We start from the raw sequence: 19,035 nt of genomic DNA, 5'->3' as shown, positions 1-19,035 counted from the left end.
CTTCTTTTTCTAATTGCTTTAGGTATAAGGTTAGGTTGTTTATTTGAGATTTTTCTTGTTTCTTGAGGTAGGGTTGTATTGCTATAAACTTCTCTCTTAGAACTTCTTTTGCTGTATCCTATAGGTTTTGGGTCATTATGTTTTCATTGTCATTTGTTCCTAGATATTTTTTGATTACCTCTTTGATGTCTTCAGTGATATCTTGGTTATTTAGTAGCGTATTGTTTGGCCTGCATGTGTTTGTATACTTTACAGTTTTTTTTCCTGTAATTGATATCTAGTCTCATAACGTTGTGGTCAGAAAAGATCTTTGTTACTATTTCAGTTATCTTAAATTTACCAAGCCTTGATTTTTGACCCAAAATACGATCTATCCTGGAGAATGTTTCATGAACACTTGAGAAGAAAGTGTATTCTGCTGTTCTTAGATGGAATGTCCTATAAATATCAATTAAGTCCACCTTGTTTAATATTTCATGTAAGTTTGTATTTCCTTATTTAATTTCATTTTGGATGATCTGTCCATTGGTGAAAGTGAGGTGTTAAAGGCCCCTACTATGATTCTGTTACTCTCGATTTCCCCTTTTATGGCTGTTAGCATTTGCCTTATGTATTGAGGTGCTCCTATGTTGGGTGCATATGGATTGATCTCTTGATCATTATGTATTGTCCTTCTTTGTCTCCTGTAATAGTCTTTATTATAAAGTCTAGTTTGTCTGATATGATAATTGCTACTCCAGCTTTCTTTTGATTCCCATTTGCATGGAGTACCTTTTTCTATCCCCTCACATTCAGTCTGTATGTGTACCTAAGGTCTGAAGTGGGTCTCTTGTAGACAGCATATATATGGGTATTGTTTTTGTATCCATTCCAGCACTTTATATCATTGGTTGGAGCATTTAATCCATTTGCATTTAAGGTAATTATCAATATGTATGTTCCTTTTCCCATGTTTAAATTGTTTTGTTTTTGTAGGTTTTTCCTTCCCTTGTGTTTCCTGCCTAGAGAAGTACCTTTAACATTTGTTGTAAAGCTGGTTTTGTAGTGCTGAATTCTCTTAATTTTTCTTGTCTGTAAAGGTTTTACTTTCTCTGTCGGATCTGAATGAGATTCTTGCTACTCAGAGTAATCTTGTTTGTAGGTTTTCCCCTTTCATCACTATAAATATCTCCTGCTACTCCCTTCTAACTTGCTGATTTTCTGCTGAAAGATCAGCTGTTAACCTTATGGGGATTCCCTTGTATGTTATTTGTTGTTTTTCCCTTGCTGCTTTTAATATTTTTTCTTTGTACTTAATTTTTGATAGTTTGATTCATATATTTCTGGCATGTTTCTCCTTGAATTTATCCTATATGGGACTCTCTGCACTTCCTGGACTTGATTGACTATTTCCTTTCCCATGTTAGGGAAGTTTTCAATTATAATCTCTTCTAATATTTTATCAGACCCTTTCTTTTGCTTTTCTTCTGGGATCCTTATAATTTGAATGTTGGTGCATTTAATGTTGTCTCAGAAGTCTCTGAGATTGTCCTCAATACTTTTCATTATTTTTTCTTTATTCTGCTCCGCAGTAATTATTTCCACTATTTTACCTTCCAGGTCACTTATCCTTTCTTCTGCCTCAGTTTTTGTGCTATTGATTCCTTCTAGAGAATTTTTAATTTCATTTATTGTGTTGTTCATCATTGTTTGTTTCCTCTTTTGTTCTTCTAAGTCCTTGTTAAACATTTCTTGTATTTTCTCCATTCTATTTCCAAGATTTTGGATCATCTTTACTATCATCACTCTGAATTCTATTTCAGGTAAACTGCTTATTTCCTTTTCATTTGTTTGGTCTGGTGTGTTTTTACCTTGCCTTCTCATATGGTGCATATTTCTCTCTCTTCCCATTTTGATTAACTTACTGTGTTTGTGGTCTCCTTTTCTCAGGCTTTAGGTTCATAGTTCCCTTTGTTTTTGGTGTCTGACAGCAGTGGGTAAGTTTGGTTCACTGGTTTGTGTGGGCTTCCTGGTGGAAGTGACTGGTGGATGTGGCTGGATCTTGTCTTTTTGGTGGGCAGGAATGCGTCCAGTGGTGTGTTTTGTTGTATCTGTGAAATTAGTATGCTTTTAGGCAGCCTCTCCGCTAATGGGTGGTGTTGTGTTCCTGTCTTGCTAGTTGTTTGGCATGGGCCCTCCAGCACTGGAGCTTTCTGACCTTTGGGTGTAGATGGGTCTTAACATTGAGATGGAGATCTCTGGGAAACCTCTTGCCGATTGATATTACATGGGGCCTGGAGGTCTCTGGTGGTCCAATGTCCTGAACTAGGCTTTCCCACCTCAGAAACTCAGGCCTGACAGCAGACCAGAGCATCAAGACACTGTCAGCCATATGGCTCATAAGAAAATGGAGGAAAAAAAGAAAGAAAATTTAAAAAATAATCAAAATATAAAAATTTTAAAAATTATTAAAATTAAAAAAAGAAGAGAGCAATCAAACCAATAAACATATCCACAGTGATACCAAGCACTAAAAGCTATGCTAAGATAAACATAAAAATCAGAAACGAGTCAGTCACAGAGAGCAAACCCCAAGTCTACAGTTGTTCCTAAAGTCCACCACCTCAATTTTGGGTTGTTTCATTGTCTATTCCGACATTCCTCAAATGCAGGGTACTTCAAATTGATTGTGGGGATTTAATCCACTACTCCTGAGGCTGCAGGGAGATATTTCACTTTCTCTTCTTTGTTTTCACAGCTCCTGGGGTTCAGCTTTGGTTTTGGCCCCACCTCTGAATGTAGGTTGCCCTCAGGCTTCTGTTCTCGCCCTGACAGGACGGGGTTAAAGCATTGGCTGATTAGGGGGCTCTGGCTCTCTCAGGCTGGTGGAAGGGAAGGGTACAGTAGTTATAATTGGAATGCAGGGTGAACCTGTAGTGGCAGAGGCTGGCATGACATTGCCAAAGCCTGAGGTGCACCGTGTGTTCTCCCAGGGAAGTTGTCCCTGGATCATGAGACCCTGACAGTGGTGGGCTGTGAAGTTTCCTGGGGAGTGGTTGTGGATAGTGAATTGTGCTTGCATGCAGGATTCTTGATGGTGACAGCAGCAGCATTAGCATTTCATGCCCATCTGTGTGGTCCAAGCTGATAGCTGCAGCTCACAACTATCTCTGGAGCATGTTTAACTATTGCTTTGTCTTCTGTGGGCAGACAGGGAAGGAATCCTCTCTCCTCATGCACCCCGAAACAATGGTCTCTTGCCTCTTACTAGGTCCATACTTTTTCCCAGGCTCCTGCCTGTCTAGCTGTGGCACACTAGCCCCTTCAGGCTGTGTTCATACAGCCAGCCCCTCTCCTCTCCCTGGGATCTGACCTCTGAAGCCTGAGCCTCAGCACCCAGCCCCCACCCACCCTGGTGGGTGAGCAGACAAACCTCTCAGGCTGGTGAGTGTTGGTAGGCACTGATCCTCTGTGTGGGAATCTCTCCGCTTTGCCCTCTGCACCCCTGTTGCTGTGCTCTCCTCTGTGGCTCTGAAACTTCCCCCACATCCAGCCCCCCATCTCCTCCATTGAATGAGCTTCCTAGTGTGTGGACAATTTTCCTCCTCCACAGCTCCCTCTCGTGGGTTCAGGTCCCATCCTTATTCTTTTGTCTCTGTTTTTTTTCTTTTGCCCTACCCAGGTACGTGGGGGTTTTTTTGCCTTCTGGGAAGTCTGAGGTTTTCTGCCAGAGTTCAGTAGATTTTCTGTAAGAGTTGTTCCACATGTAGATGTGCTTTTGATGTACTTTTTGTGAGGAAGGTTATCTCTATGTCTTACTGCTCTGCCATCTTGAAGGCCCCCCTTCCTGTAGATTCTTACTACTTGTTATGCCCTTTTCTTTTCCACTAAGAAAAGACTCATTAACATTTATTTTAGGGTACATTTAGTATTGATGAATTCTTTTACTGTTTCTTGTCTGAGTTCTTTATCTCTCATTCAATTCTAAATAATAAACTTGCTGGGTAGACTGTCCTAGGTTGGAGGTTTTTCCCTTTCAGCACTCTGAATATATCATGGCACTCCCTTTTGGACTGCAACATTTCTGCATCAAAATGTATCAAGTTATAGGGGTTCCCTTGTATACGACTGTTTTTTTTTCTCACTGCCTTTAGAATTCTCTTTAAATTTTGCCATTTTAATTATAACATGTCTTGGTGTGGGTCTGTTTAGGTTCATCTTCTTTGGGACATTTTGTACTTCCTGTATCTGGATATCTGTTTCCTTCTACAGATTTGTGAAGTTTTCACCCATTACTTTATCAAATATATTTTGACACTTTTCTCTCTCTCTTTTCCTTATGGGACCCTTAAAATGCAAATGTCTGTATGTCTGATGCTGTCTCAGAAGTCACTTAAACTGTTCTTATTTCTTAAAATTGTTTTTCTTTGTGCTGTTCTGATTTAGTAATGTTTATTATTCTATCTACTAGATCACTTATGCATTTTTTTGTATCACCTAGTCTGCTGTTAATTCCTTTCAATGTATTTGTCATTTCAGTATTATATTCTTCAGTACTGACTGGGTCTTTTTTATATTTTCTAGTTCCTTTTAAAAACTGTCCCTGTGCTCATCTATTATTCCCCCTAATTCAATTAGCATTCTTACTGCTAATGCTTTGAACTCTTTATGTGTTAAATTGTTTCTTTATGTTTCATTAGTTTTCTATTCAGGGTTTTTCTCTTGCTCTTTCAAATGAAACAAATTCCTCTGTCTTTACATTTTGCTTAACTTTCTCTGTCTCTATTAAATTAGGTGAAACAGTCACCTATTGTAGTCTTGAAGATGTTTCATTGTGTGGGAGCATCCCTATAACATCTGTGTGGGTCCAGTGGCTTTGATGGGAGAGATCAGTCTAACATGAACACAGGTCATATCTTTTCTCAGTGTGTGCTGGCAGTTATCACCGTTGTAGGACACAGGGCTGGAAATGGAGGGGCTAGGTCCAGTCAGGTGTGAACCAGTGCTTATTCTCTGCTCAGTGATTGTCACTGCCCTATCAAGGATGGTGGCAGTTCTCATTTTGCTGGATCAAAAGCCCTGATTGTAAGGTCCAAGCTGGCTGTATTCCCTTTAAATGTGTGCTCTCCCCTCTCCTAGCACTCTTGCCCCAGAGTGGAACATTATTGGAACAAAACGGGTTAGCATGGGCACTTGGTGCGGGTCTGGGTAAAGGCTGTGTTGGTCTAGCCACAGATAGAAATCATGACTGCTTCTGATGCATTGTCTGTGTAGGCATCAGCAATGGCTGCCCTGCTCAGACACTAATTTGAGTCTGAGCTGCTTTACAACTTACAGCTGGCTTTTGTCCTCAGCTGTGGCAGCCCTCATTCCAGTGAGGAGCTATGTTGTGAAGCAAGTGGGATCAGAGCAGTTGCTCAGCTCAGGCTTTGGTGTGCATGGTGGTGGTTGTGGGAGACCAGCTAGCTACTTGTGATGCTTTGATTCTCCTTCTCTGCCTTGTTTCAAGAGTAATCAAGGGTCTACACACTGCTCACAAGTAGAGTACAGGCTTCCCACGACCCTCCTGTTAGTCCTACTGTCCCTTCAAACAGCCAAGGACACTCACCTTCCTGGTGTCAAGCCCCAGGGCTGGGCTGCCCAATATGTGACCTGAACAACTCACTTCCCAGGGAAGATCTCTGCCCATGTAATCTCACTTCTCTTCTGAGCTCTGTCCCAGGGACACAGGTCCTAACCTGATTGCTTCTCTTCCCTTCCTACCTGTCTCTGTGTAGATCTTTCTTATAGCCTTGGTTGTATATGAGTCTTTCTGCCATTCTCCAGTTAGTTTTCATTGAGAATTATTTTACATGTAGATGCATTTTTGATGTGTTTATTGGGGGAAGTGAGTTCCGTGTCCTCTTCTGCCATGTTGATCTCCTCCCTTCAACCTTGACTCTTGATTCTCATATTATACATCTGATTTCTATTTCATTGGAATATCTATTTAATTTCTTCTTTGTTTACTCTAATTTTCTTTAGTTTGATTTGCTGTTATATTACATTGATTTTTCAGCCTTCTTTATCTTCTTTTATTTTCTAATTTGCATTTAGGGCAGGGTTTCTCATCCTCAGCACTATTATTATTTTGGCCCAGATAATTCTCTGTTGGGGGGAGCTTTCCAACATTGTAGGATGTTTAACAGCACCCCTGTCTTCTACTTACTATGTGCTAGTAGGTCCTTCTAGTTGTGTAACTAAAAATATCTCTAGACATTGTGAAATATCCCTGCATGGGTAAAATCACTCTTTGTTGAGAATTACTAATTTAAGGCAACACGTTTCTCTCTGAGCACAAGTTTGACATATCATATCTTCATGAATTATGCAATTTATTTTCAGATAGTGGGAAATATAATGGCAGTTAGAAAACATACTTTAAATGGTTTAAGTGTTTTGTAATCTTCTGGGGCTTTCTTTATGGTACAGCAAGTAGTTCACTTTGATAGATATTCCACGCATGTGTGAAAAGAATGTGGGCTCTATTATTGTTATGTACAGTGATTTTACATGTCAATAAGATCCAATTCATTGTGCTTTTCAAGTGTTTTGTATTTCATGACTTTTGTTATTTTCAACCAGTTAGGAGATGTATTAAAGTCTTCCTTATGATTTTAAAGTTGTCTATTCTCTCAATTTTGGGTATATACACTTTGAATCTATTTTAATGTGCTCCTACAGATTTAGAATTGTCATATCTTTCTAGAGAATTGATCCTTTTGGCATTAAGACATGTCCTCTTTATTTCTAATAATATTTTTTGCATTAAAGCTCAATTTGTCTGATGTTATTTATTAATATTTAAATGTTATTGTTGCTCAACATTTCCCCAACTTTTATGTCATTATATTTCAAGTTTAATTTTTACAGTTTTAAAAAATTTAGTACTTATTTGGGATATTCAGTTGATTTATACAAATGTAATTATGGATTGAATTGGTTATATATATCATTTAGCATGTGTTTTAAATTTAACTCATTTTTAAATATATTTTTCCTTCTTTCTAGGCTTCTTTCATATGATTATTTTTGGATTATTCAGGGGTTTTTTCCTCTTTACCTATCAATTTTACACTTTATGCTTCTTTTGTCTAATTAACTAGAAATTAAAACATATGTCTTTAATTTCTAATGAACAACACATTAGTTACTTTTACTGCTTCCTCAACAATGCTAAAATTCATGAAGATTTTAATCCAATATACTACGTCCTTTAACTTTATATTGTCATGAATTTTAGTTCCACATATATTGTATGTTCTATAAAGCATTCAAATTTTGTTTATGCAGTTAATATTTATTTATTTTCACCTATGTATTTAACTTTGTGTTTTACATTCTTTATACCCATATTTCTACCTGAGATCCTTTTATTCCTGTCTGAAGAACTCCCTTTAGGTATTACCTTTATTTCTGGTCTACTACTTTTTATTTGGAACTGTATTTTTAATTTGTTTGAAGTTTTCTTTATTTTATTATTGTTTCTCAAGTGTGTCTTTCCTAAATATAGAATTCTAGGTTAGCAGGTTTCAAAAGGTTAGCAGCCTTTTGAAGACGTTAATCTACTGTCTTTTACTTTCAACAATTTTTTGGATAAATTGACTCACACCCTTATTGTAGCTCCATGAAAGTTAGTATCTTTTTTCCTCTGGATGCTTTTGTGATTGTTTTTGTTTTTCATCAATTTTACAATTTTCTTTATATTTATTATGCTTGGGGAAATTCATTGAGATTCTTGAATTTATGAGGTTTATTTTATCAGCATTGAAAAATTCTACCAGTTTTTGCTTTGAATATTCCTTTTGCATTATCCTCCCTCATTTCTCCTTCTAGTACTTCAATTTCATGTTTTACCCTTTGAGTACATTCAGTACCTCTATGGTTTTATTTTCTTTTCTCCTATTTTTTCCTGTCTCTTCTTCAGTTTAGGTGTTTTAACTGACCTAACTTTTAAATGCTTACTCTGTCTATGATGCTAAGAGACACCCATTTGAATTTTTATTTCATGTATTGTATTCTTCACTTTTAAAATATCATTTTATTTTTATAGATACCAAGTACTATTGAAAGTTTATTTTTTTAATTCATTTTGTTCATTTATTCTTCTTCATTTTGAACCTATTAATCATAAGTATTTAAAAGTCCCTTTCTGCTAATAAGCATTGAGTTTTGGTGTTGGTTTGTTAATCTAGGTTATCTAGACTAATATAAAGTTGATCATTTCCCCACAAAGTTTGTAAATTTGGTTGGGAGGTTTTATTAAATTTTATAGCAGAGATTGTATGACTCAAGTTTATACTAGATTATGGAAATACATAGAGATTTTTGGGTATCTTCTTGGTGGAAACTTCAGAGGTTTCACAGTTTTTGTTTTTCTGGTACCTATATTAACATTAATATGTCAGTTTTAGAATAACTTGATGAAAAGTATAGAGATTTAGTATTGAGTGTTTATTTGTCAAAGAAAAATTTTTTTTTTCTTATCTGGAGCTGTATACAGAGGCATGCTCACTTTTTTTTTTTTTTAATCTTGGACGAACATTTTTCTAGTGTAAGTATTTTTCTTTCTTTCCATTGAAGGGGCACTGCTTCCAGGGTCTCCAGTTATGCACATTCCTTAGTGACAGCTCTTTACCTTCCTTAGTCCAAAATTTCATTTCTATTTCTCTTTGAATATTAATTTTCAAGTTCTCATCTCCTAAGTCCTGCTTTAGCTTCAGTTTCTTTATTCCTGGCATTTAACAATTTCAATTCCTTTAAGCTCAATCATGTATTTGCATTATTGTTTGTTTATGTTCTACGTCTTTGTAATGAAAGCAGGGTCCATGATAAATTAGTCTGTCATTTGACAGAACCCAGCTTCATTTTATGCAATTCCAATACAATAACATCCCTGGAACACAAATATCACTCTAAGCTCAATTTTCAGTTGAGAAAACCATTGTTTACAGATGTACTTTGACTCTATCAAAGCTTCACAGCTAGTAGTGTATAGAGTAATTTGAATCCATTTTGGACTAGCTCTAAAGCTTCTGTTTTCTTAACAGAAAAGAATGTTAAATTCCTGATTAGTTCTTTTTTCTCTGAGTATGTGCTTCAGACTCTCAAGGGGTCAGGGATCCTGTTGGGGCACGTCCTATTAAGGGTTGATTATGGCATGTAAGTAGCTTTATGTAGAGTCCAGCCTCACTCTGGATAATAACCATCTTCTGTAGAACTGAGCTATTCTTAAAATAACCATTGCTTTCACAAATTAGTGATGGTGAGTTATTCTTACAATTTTGCCTAGGCTTCAGCTTCCCAGGACTTTGCTGTTCTTAATAATGATTATGAATTTACTGTTGTTTGTGAAATACAGTCATGATTCTTTACTTTCACTTTTCAGCTCCTACTCTGTGCAGCCACAGTATTTTATTTACTCTTAGGTGACAGTATTTATTAGAATTTTCACTGTTTTATAGATTTTTGTTTATCTCTCTAATGACCCCTAACTACCAATGAAGACTAAGAAGTTCTTGAAGGGAAAAACCTTCAAAATTTTCATTCTCCAAACACCTAGAAGAAAAGTTTTGTCATGTATATATTTAGAGAAATTAGCTTTGGCAGTATGCTAAAGTATCATTTATCAAACAGAATATGAATTACGTACTATAAGGAGAATTATAAAATAGTGTAAATCCATTATTTTAGCCAAAGAAATGTAACTTAAAGTCAAAATTATAGAAGAAAGAAAAAAAATCAATGTGGTTACAAGAGATCTCCAACCTAAGTAATTCCAGTAAATTCTCTTTTATATCAATGCCCTCTGGCAGGAAAGTCCATGGTGTCTTCATTCATCCCTTGGGTTCAGCATTTTGGGACACTCAAGGAAGCACCAAACATAGATCAATATTTTTGGAACAAAGGAACCAACTGAACAACTAGCAGATATATTTGAATAAATGTTCTTGTTCTAGTCAAAGTGATGGTTCAGTGTATCCCTCTTAGTCCACATTCCAGAAATAGGAAAGTCCACAGAAGGGAGGTGTTTAGAAATACTTTATGAAGTTTCCTTTTAACATGTAATACATTTTATATTTTAGAATGGTTTTAGATTTATAGAAATGTTGCAAGAATATTACAGAGAGTTTCCATATACACCACAACCAGTTTAATAGTTAATATTTAAAAAAGTATGTTTAGAGATGAAGTGATTCTGCATAGGTATATAGGAAGAAGATATTTATGACATTAATAGTACTGAGAGAAGTGCCTGGCATAAATTAGATACTCAGTAAATATTTCTGATGTGAACAAATAAAATGCAGATTGTGCTCAAATATTACAACGCCTTTGATGCTGAGGTGAAGAATTTGTTTTTAACAAATTCTGTATGTAATGGGAAAAAATCTTTTCAAGGATAACTTTATACCCAGAAAAAATGTAGAATTTAAAAGCTCTTAAAGTATTGGGTTATTCATATTTACCTTAGAAAAACAACAGAAACAAACTCAAAACAAATTCAAAATTGTGTTTATGTCCTGAGACTCAAAAGACCAAAAGTTCTACTCTGTTTCATGAATCAGTGTCATGGTGCCTGTAATCACAGATGTTGAACCTAGTTAATCTCAAATAGAGATGGAATGTGATTTGAATTTATTTTCTAATGGTTAGCATAGCTTGAATGAGAAATATATAATATTTCTTCCAGTTTGTTTTCAGCTCATCAATGCGGAGGCCGTTTGAAATTTGTGTTGGTCTCCCTAAAGCAGAAAAAGTAGCATTCTACATAGTAGTTTTAGGGTCATTCAGAAGTCTCCCCAGCCATCAAATTTCTTCCCAGTGTATGAAGTATGAGGTTGTCATAGAGATAAGAAAATCATTCTCTCATTATTTGTCCATATCTTAGGTACTGAACTAGTTGGAGTGTGGAGAACAATTTATGGTGTCTTGTTGATAAGGAAACTGATTAGGTCCTTCATCAAGTCAGACTAAACACATGGAAACAGGTAGCAGGAAGTCTGCATCTAAGTGCTGGATTATATTAGGCTCCTCTCTCCTGGGGAAAGAATGAGAATTGTTAGCTGTCAGAACTATTTTCATTCATGGTTCCCAAGAAAGATTTATACAGAGAAGAAAAGGCCGGGCAAATCCTATCCCATTTGTTACTATAAAGCTTTTCCCCCAAGCAATGTAGGCTCCTGATAAATGGTGCTTGGCCATGTAAAACTTGCAAGAATCTTTCTAATGAGATAAAGGCACTTCCATTCCCATGGGAGTTGACCTGGTTTCCGATGGCAGTGGCTCTCTGACACTTCCAAGAAGTTAAATAGCATTAATGTCAAAGTTGGTCAGGTAGCCTCTGTGGCTGTACACCTATGTAATCAAACAACTCTATAGAAGAAGAGCAAAAAACAAAACACTAAAAGAGCCAAAAAGGGAAATCTTTCACCAAATACCTCATCCCTACCACCGTAGCCAACATGTAATCCACTAGTACTCCTCCTCTACTCACACAGACTTCAAGTCAGTTCTTCCCACTTTCCCTCCTCCTATTAATGGCACTTAAATCAGTGTTTATATTATAAAGGCCCTTTTGCCTTTCATGTTCAATCAGGCACACTTTCTCCAATATTTCTCAGTCTAACCGTTGCTTTCTATTTTCATACTAATCACGCCAGTCTGGAATTCAATATAATAGCTTCCTAACCCTACCATTTCAAAGTTATCCCTATAGCCTAGAATAGTGCTTTACATAGTATGTTCCCAATGAATAGTTATTACATTATTGTATAAGTAAGTGGATATTCCTCTCCCCATTCTAATCAGGTTCTTTACCCCTGTTGGTATAATATACTAAAAACTTAGCTTTGATTCACCAAATTCAGGGGCATCTTATTTCTTGTTGTATTTTCGTTCCTTTAGTCACATTTTTGAAACTAAATCTCACTACATTTTCCCAAGGATTCTATCTAATTCCACTACACTGATAAGCCCTATATACTTCTGCTTTTGCTTTCCCTTCTTTGTGAAATTCCTTTCTATGATCTTCCTTTACAGCAAGGTCTTCCTGTGAAAATTATTTTCATACATTTATAACATGCATCTGTATTCAACATAATTCAAAACTGTTATGTTTTATTCTCATTCGTATTCTTATTGACATATAACATGGCGCCCTACACATTTATCAGTCACACAGTAAATATCTATTAATTTAATAAACACTGATTTCAAAGACCTCACTAGAAATCTTTGCACACACATAGAACATGTAAGGACAAATCAAGGCATATGTTCAGTGATTTACAGGGGTTGATAGAAAAGAGCAATATCAATATGGACTGTAGCCACAAAACAAGTTTCCAGGAAGAGGTGGTTCTTGATGTGACCCTTGAAGGTAGCACTCTCCTCTTGCTAAATAATAAGCTAATGAATATGGCAATACCACTATTCTACTTCATAAATGAATATGTTTGTGCACCATAGGAAGATTCAAAACAGAAGATTCATAAGTATTTTGGAGAATATAGGAGGGAAATTGAGAAGGAGAGAAGTCAGTACTATAGCAAGGTCCAGGTAGGGAGAAGGGTTCCAAGTACCCACCCAGAGGGAATCCTGGACACGAATTTGAGACTATGCCACCTCCACCAAATCATACCTTCAGCTGGGCTTTGCTTGTCTCACCTGTGCAACACATCCATTTAACTATGTTGTCTCTAGGTCTTTCAGCTGTAAATTTTGAGATTTCCTGATGCCAACACAGGTAAATAGAGAGTTTAAGAGAAAACTATCCTACGTTTTTTCTACAAGGGCTAATTAGAAAAAAATAATTTGAGTAATAGAAAGGCATTTGCCCCTTTTGAAGTACTCTAAACATTCCCATACTCTTGAGACTCTTGATTTATACAGTATGGAAGTGAGTGGAGGTTTAAACCATTATTTGCTGTTAACACAAGCTGCCTAAGAAATAAAACGATTCCTAACTATGATTTCTGTGTTTAAACTCTTTGTTGCTTATTGGGCTCGAAATAGGTTCTTCAAACTTCTATTAAAATATCAATAATATTTTTCAGAGCTTAAATTGAGCAGTGATTTTATTTCAGGCTGATCATATATAAACCACTTTTCTTGGAAGATTCTCTTAATGTTGCCAAAAGTGAAAGCTATTCAAATGAGCAGTGATTGAAACAGTGAGAAAAAGGGGGAAAAAATTAATATCACATTTTCCAGGGCACTATCTCTGTTTTTGAAAAGACACCATTAATAACATGTTTACGGGAGAAGCAGCCAGTAGCTCAAAGTGCAGTCAGAGGTGAGTTGAATGGACGGAATTCTGGGAAGTCTTCTCTCTCTCTCTCTCAGTGGCTTAGAAGTCAAAGCTCACTGGTGGAATCTGTAGTAAGCTGACTCAAGGCACCCTCAGAACCTGAAGTTAAATGGACTGCTTTGCAGCCTCAGAAGCACTTCTCTCTCCTTTACCTTGTCTGAGCTCTAAGACAAGAATGGCATGGGGGCAAAGAGGGAAGAATAGCTATCATTTCCTAGTGATTCATGGGCTTGTTGTATTTCCAAACCTGGTCCATTAAATCAAGACCAAACTCATCATCAGAGAACGTAGCACCTTAGTGATGGCATGATGTTCCTGCCTACAATTAAATTCCATTTCTTGCCAATGTTCCACCTCTGCTCCAGGATATTTCCTAGGCACAAGAAAGAGAAAGTTTTAGGGAAGAAAAAATCTGTGGTTACACTTGAAATATAAGAGGTTTGGGATTAAAACTGCCAACTGTTATCTCCCTTCTAGTGAAGGAATTTGAGAAAAGGTACTTTTTAATAATCTGGCTTATTAAAAAACAAGAAGGATTCCAATACATGAAGGAAGATGCCAAATAAGAATGCCTAAAAGAGGAAGATTTTGAGAGAGGGATCACAGACAAGATCAAGAAGGACAGAAACTCACCATGGGAAGGAGAATTAGTAGTACAAATTAATAGTCACAGGAAGTATAATGTAAATATGGGACTGAGGAGAGTGCAATGTCCTATGCTCTAAAGAATGATAGAGAGGATCTAAAGATGTCAAAGAATGCCAGAGCCATTGTTACTGACCCAGAAGGAAGAGATGTGCAATGTGCATGGCCATTTCCTCCTGAGATTTAGGAATGCTTTTGACATGGATAACTGAAATGTGAGTGCACTATCAAGCCCACCTATGGCTATATATTTAAGTTGTTTTGATTGCAAAAAACTGACATATCTCTAGTTTGGCAACAATAGACAGTAATTATTACTATGGGAATGTAATTTTGTCAGCTCTTAACCTGGGTCTGAGAAGTAAAGTGTCCCTGAATTCAAATCCCAGATCAATAATTGTTTAGTTAGTTAGGTGACCTAATATCAATTTCTTGACCTCTTTAGGTCTTAGTTTTTTCAAATTCAAAATGGGCATAAAATTAACACACAGCTTGTTGAGTTGTTAAGGGGAATAGATGATATAATGTAGGCACATATGTCCAGCCACCAATTAACATGTTTAAAACTGGTGCTCCTGATATCTTCTATTCCTGTCCCAGGGAAACCAGCTTCTCCTGAGTCTTGCCCATATCAGTTAATGGCTTCCAGTTGCTCAGGGGAGAGCACACAACAACAACAACAACAACCAGCCACCAAAACAAAACAAAAAAAAATAACATCAAAGCTCTACCTTCAAAATATATCTAGAATTCAACCATCACTAAAGCTCTGTCCAAGCCATTATCATCTCTCCCTAGTATTTCTGTAAGTTTCCTTATTTCCATGCTTCTGCTGTTGTCTACACATTCTTTGACCTCAACACAACAGCCAAAATGATTCTGTAAAAATGTGTCAAATCTTGTCACACTGTTCAACAACCTCAGGTGGCTTGCCATTTTTAATTCAATAAAGGACAATGTCCTGTTACCTCTACAACTTTGTTTGCAATTATTCTCTCCTCTGTCTTTCCTTCTCCAGCCACACTGGCCTCCTTTGTTGTTCATTGAATAAACTGGTCACATGCTTGCTTCAAGGCCTTTAATACATAAGTCATCCTGCCTAGAACTGTCTTTTCCATACATCTGCAAGGCTAACTCCCTCACTGACTCTAGGTGTTTACTCAGTAGTTAATTACTTGATGAATTTTTCTCTATCTACCTACCTAAAGTGTAAAGCATGCTCCACCCATCATTAAATGATATAAATCCTACTCTTGCTTAACTTTTCCTCCTTATTATTTATTACTAATTTACTGTGTATTTTAACTTATTGTCTCTTTTCCTTATTAAAATGATGGCAGAACATTTTTTATTGTTTCCACTATTATATACTCAGTGACATGAAGAGTCCTGGCAAATATTAAGTGCTCAATAAATATTTATTGACTATATTTTTTTCATTAGCATTATTTATGACATATAGTAAGAATTCATTAAATTTTATCTATTATTATAATAAATAAAATATGCTCCTTGGACTGTTACAAGTTATTCCATGATAAAGAGATTTCCAAACAATTTGAAAATGCTGGGTTAAACAAAGTGATACTTCGAAAAAAAATACAAGGGTGGAGTCAAGATGGGGTACTAGGAGGATGCAGAATTTGCATCTCTTCACAACTAGGGCACCTAAGAGGTGCCAGTGGGAGACCACAGACACCTAAGGGGATAGGACAAACCCCAGCAACTGGTTGTTTCAATTACACTTTTATTTTTCCTCACATATATTTTATCTTACTAATTTTATTTTGTTTTTTATTGCTTGATATTGTACTGCTCTTTTTTTTTCTTTCTCCTTTTTTTTTTTTTTTTTTACTATGCCACGAAGCTTGTGAGATCTTGGTTCCAAGACCGGAGGTTGGGCTCGAGCTCCTGTGGTGGGAACTCCAAGTCCAAACCACTGGACTAACAGATAACTTTAGACCACAGGGAATATTATTTGGAGTGAGGCTTCCCAGAGGTCCTCATCTTAGCTCAAAGACCAGGCTCTATCCAAATGCTTGCAAAATCCAGTGCTGGATGTCTCAGGCCAAGCAACCAGTAAAACAGGAATACAGTGAAAAAAAAATGAAATGACAAAAAAAAATATTACAGATGAAGGAGCAAGGTAAAAACCTACAAGAACAAATAAATGAAGACAAAATAGGCAACATAACTGAAAAAGAATTCAGAGTAATGATAGTAAAGATGATCCAAAATCTTGGAAACAGAGAGGAGAAAAGACAAGAAACACTTAACAAGGATCTAGAAGAACTAGAGAGCAAAAAAACAGTGATGAAAAACAAATTACTGATACTAAAAATACTCTAGAAGGAATAAATAGCAGAATAACTAAGGCAGAAGAATGAGTAATAAGCTGGAAGATGAAATGGTGGAAATAACTACTGCAGAGCAGAATAAAGAAAAAGTAACAAAAATAATTGAGGACAGTCTCAGAGACCTTTGGGACAACATTAAATGCACCAATATTCACATTATAGGGGTTCCAGAAGAAGAAGAGGAAAAGAAGTGTCTGAGAAAATATTTGAAGAGAGTATACTTGAAAACTTCCCTAACATGGGAAAGGAAATAATCAACTCCAGGAAGCATAGAGAGTACGATACAGGATAAACCCAAAGAGAAACACACTGAGACACACATTAATCAAACTAAATACAAAAATTAAATACAAAGAAAAAATATTAAAAGCAGCAAGAGAAAAGCAACACATAATATACAAGGGTATCCCCATAAGGTTAACAGCTGATCTTTCAGCAGAAACTCTGCAAGCCAGAAGGGAGTGGCAGGACATATTTAAAGTGATGAAAGGGAAACATCTACAACCAAGATTACTCTACCCAGCAAGGATCTCATTCAGATTCAAAGGAGAAATTAAAACCTTTACAGATAAGCAAAAGTTAAAAGAATTCAGCAGCAACAAACAAACTTTACAACAAATGTTAAAAGAACTTTTCTAGGCAGTAAGCACAAGAGAAGGAAAAGGTCTACAAAACAAATGCATGACAATTAAGAAAATGGTAACAGGAACATACATATTGATAATTACCTTAAATGTAAAAGGATTAAATGCTCCAAACAAAAGACATAGACTGGCTGAATGGATACGAAAATAAGACCCATATATATGGTGTCTAAAAGAGACCAACTTCAGACTTAGGGACACATACAGACTGAAAGTGAGGGGATGGAAAAAGATATTCCATGGACTGGAAATGAAAAGAAATCTGGAGTAGCAATTATCATATCAGATAAAATAGACTTTAAAATAAAGACTGGGCTTCCCTGGTGGTGCAGTTGTTGAAAGTCTGCCTGACGATGCAGGGGACACGGGTTGGTGCCCTGGTCCGGGAAGATCCCACATGCCATGGAGCAGCTGGGCCCATGAGCCATGGCCGCTGAGCCTGTGCGTCCGGAGCCTGTGCTCCACAATGGGAGAGGCCCGTGTACCGCAAATAAATAAATAAAATAAAATAAAATAAAGACTATAACAAGAGACAAAGAAGGACACTACATAATGACCAAGGGATCAATCCAAGAAGATTTTAACAATTGTAAATATTTATACATCCAACAGAGGAACACCTCAATACAGAAGGCAAATGCTAACAGCCATAAAAGGAGAAATTGACAGTAACGCAATAATAATAGGGACTTTTAACACCTCACATTCACCAATGGACAGATCATTCAGAATGAAAATAAATAAGGAAACACAAGCATTAAATGACACATTAAACAAGATGGATTTAATTGATATTTATAGGATATTCCATCCAAAAACAACAGAATACACTTCTCAACTGTTCATGGAACATTCTCCAGGATAGATCATAACTTGAGCCACAAACCAGGCACTGGTAAATTTAAGAAAGTTGAAATTATATCAAGTATCTTTTCCGACCACAATGCTATGAGACTATATATAAATTACAGGAAAATATCTGTAAAAAATACAAACAAATGGAGGCTAAACAATATGCTACTAAATAACCAAAAAATCCGTGAAGAAATCAAAGAGGAAATCAAAATATACTTAGAAACAAATGACAATGAAAACAGGATGAAGCAAAATCTATGGGATGCAGCAAAAGCAGTTCTAAAAGGGAAGTTTATAGCAATACAATCCTACCTCAAGAAACAAGAAAAGTCTACACACTAACAAACGTAGTAAGGTAGATAGCTAGTGGGAAGCAGCCGCATGGCAGAGGGATATTGGCTCGGTGCTTTGTGACAGCCTGGAGGGGTGGGATAGGGAGGGTGGGAGGGAGGGAGACGCAAGAGGGAAGAGATATGGGAACATATGTATATGTATAACTGATTCACTTTGTTATAAAGCAGAAACTAACACACCATTGTAAAGCAATTATACCCCAATAAAGATGTTAAAAAAAAAAAAAGAAAAGTCTCAAATAAACAACCTAACTGTACACCTAAAGCAATTAGAGAAAGAAGAGCAAAAAACCCCCAAAGTTAGCAGAAGGAAAGAAATGATATGGATCAGATCAGAAATAAATGAAAAAGAAATGAAGGAAACAATAGCAAAGATCAAAAAAACTAAAAGCTGGTTCTTTGAGAAGATAAACCAAATTGATAAACCATTAGTCAGATTCATCAAGAAAAAAGGGAGAAGAATCAAATCAACAGAATTAGAAATGAAAAAGGAGAAGTAACAACTGACACTGCAGAAATACAAAGGATAATGAGAGATTATTACATGCCAATAAAATGGACAACCTGGAAGAAATGGACAAATTCTTAGAAAACACAACCTTCTGAGGCTGAATCAGGAAGAAAGAGAAAATATAAACAGACCAATCAAAAGCACTGAAATTGAAACTGTGATAGAAAATCTTCCAAAAAACAAAAGCCCAGGACCAGATGGCTTGACAGTTGATTCCCGTCAAACATTTAGAGAAGAGCTAACACCTATCCCTCTCAAACTCTTCCAAAATATAGCAGAGGGAGGAACACGCCCAAACTCATTCTACAAGGCCACCATCACCCTGATACCAAAACCAGAC

This window comes from Globicephala melas, chromosome 13, assembly GCF_963455315.2.
Source record: "Globicephala melas chromosome 13, mGloMel1.2, whole genome shotgun sequence".
Taxonomy (NCBI): Eukaryota; Metazoa; Chordata; class Mammalia; order Artiodactyla; family Delphinidae; genus Globicephala; species Globicephala melas.
Note: the sequence above shows the minus strand (reverse complement) of the source record.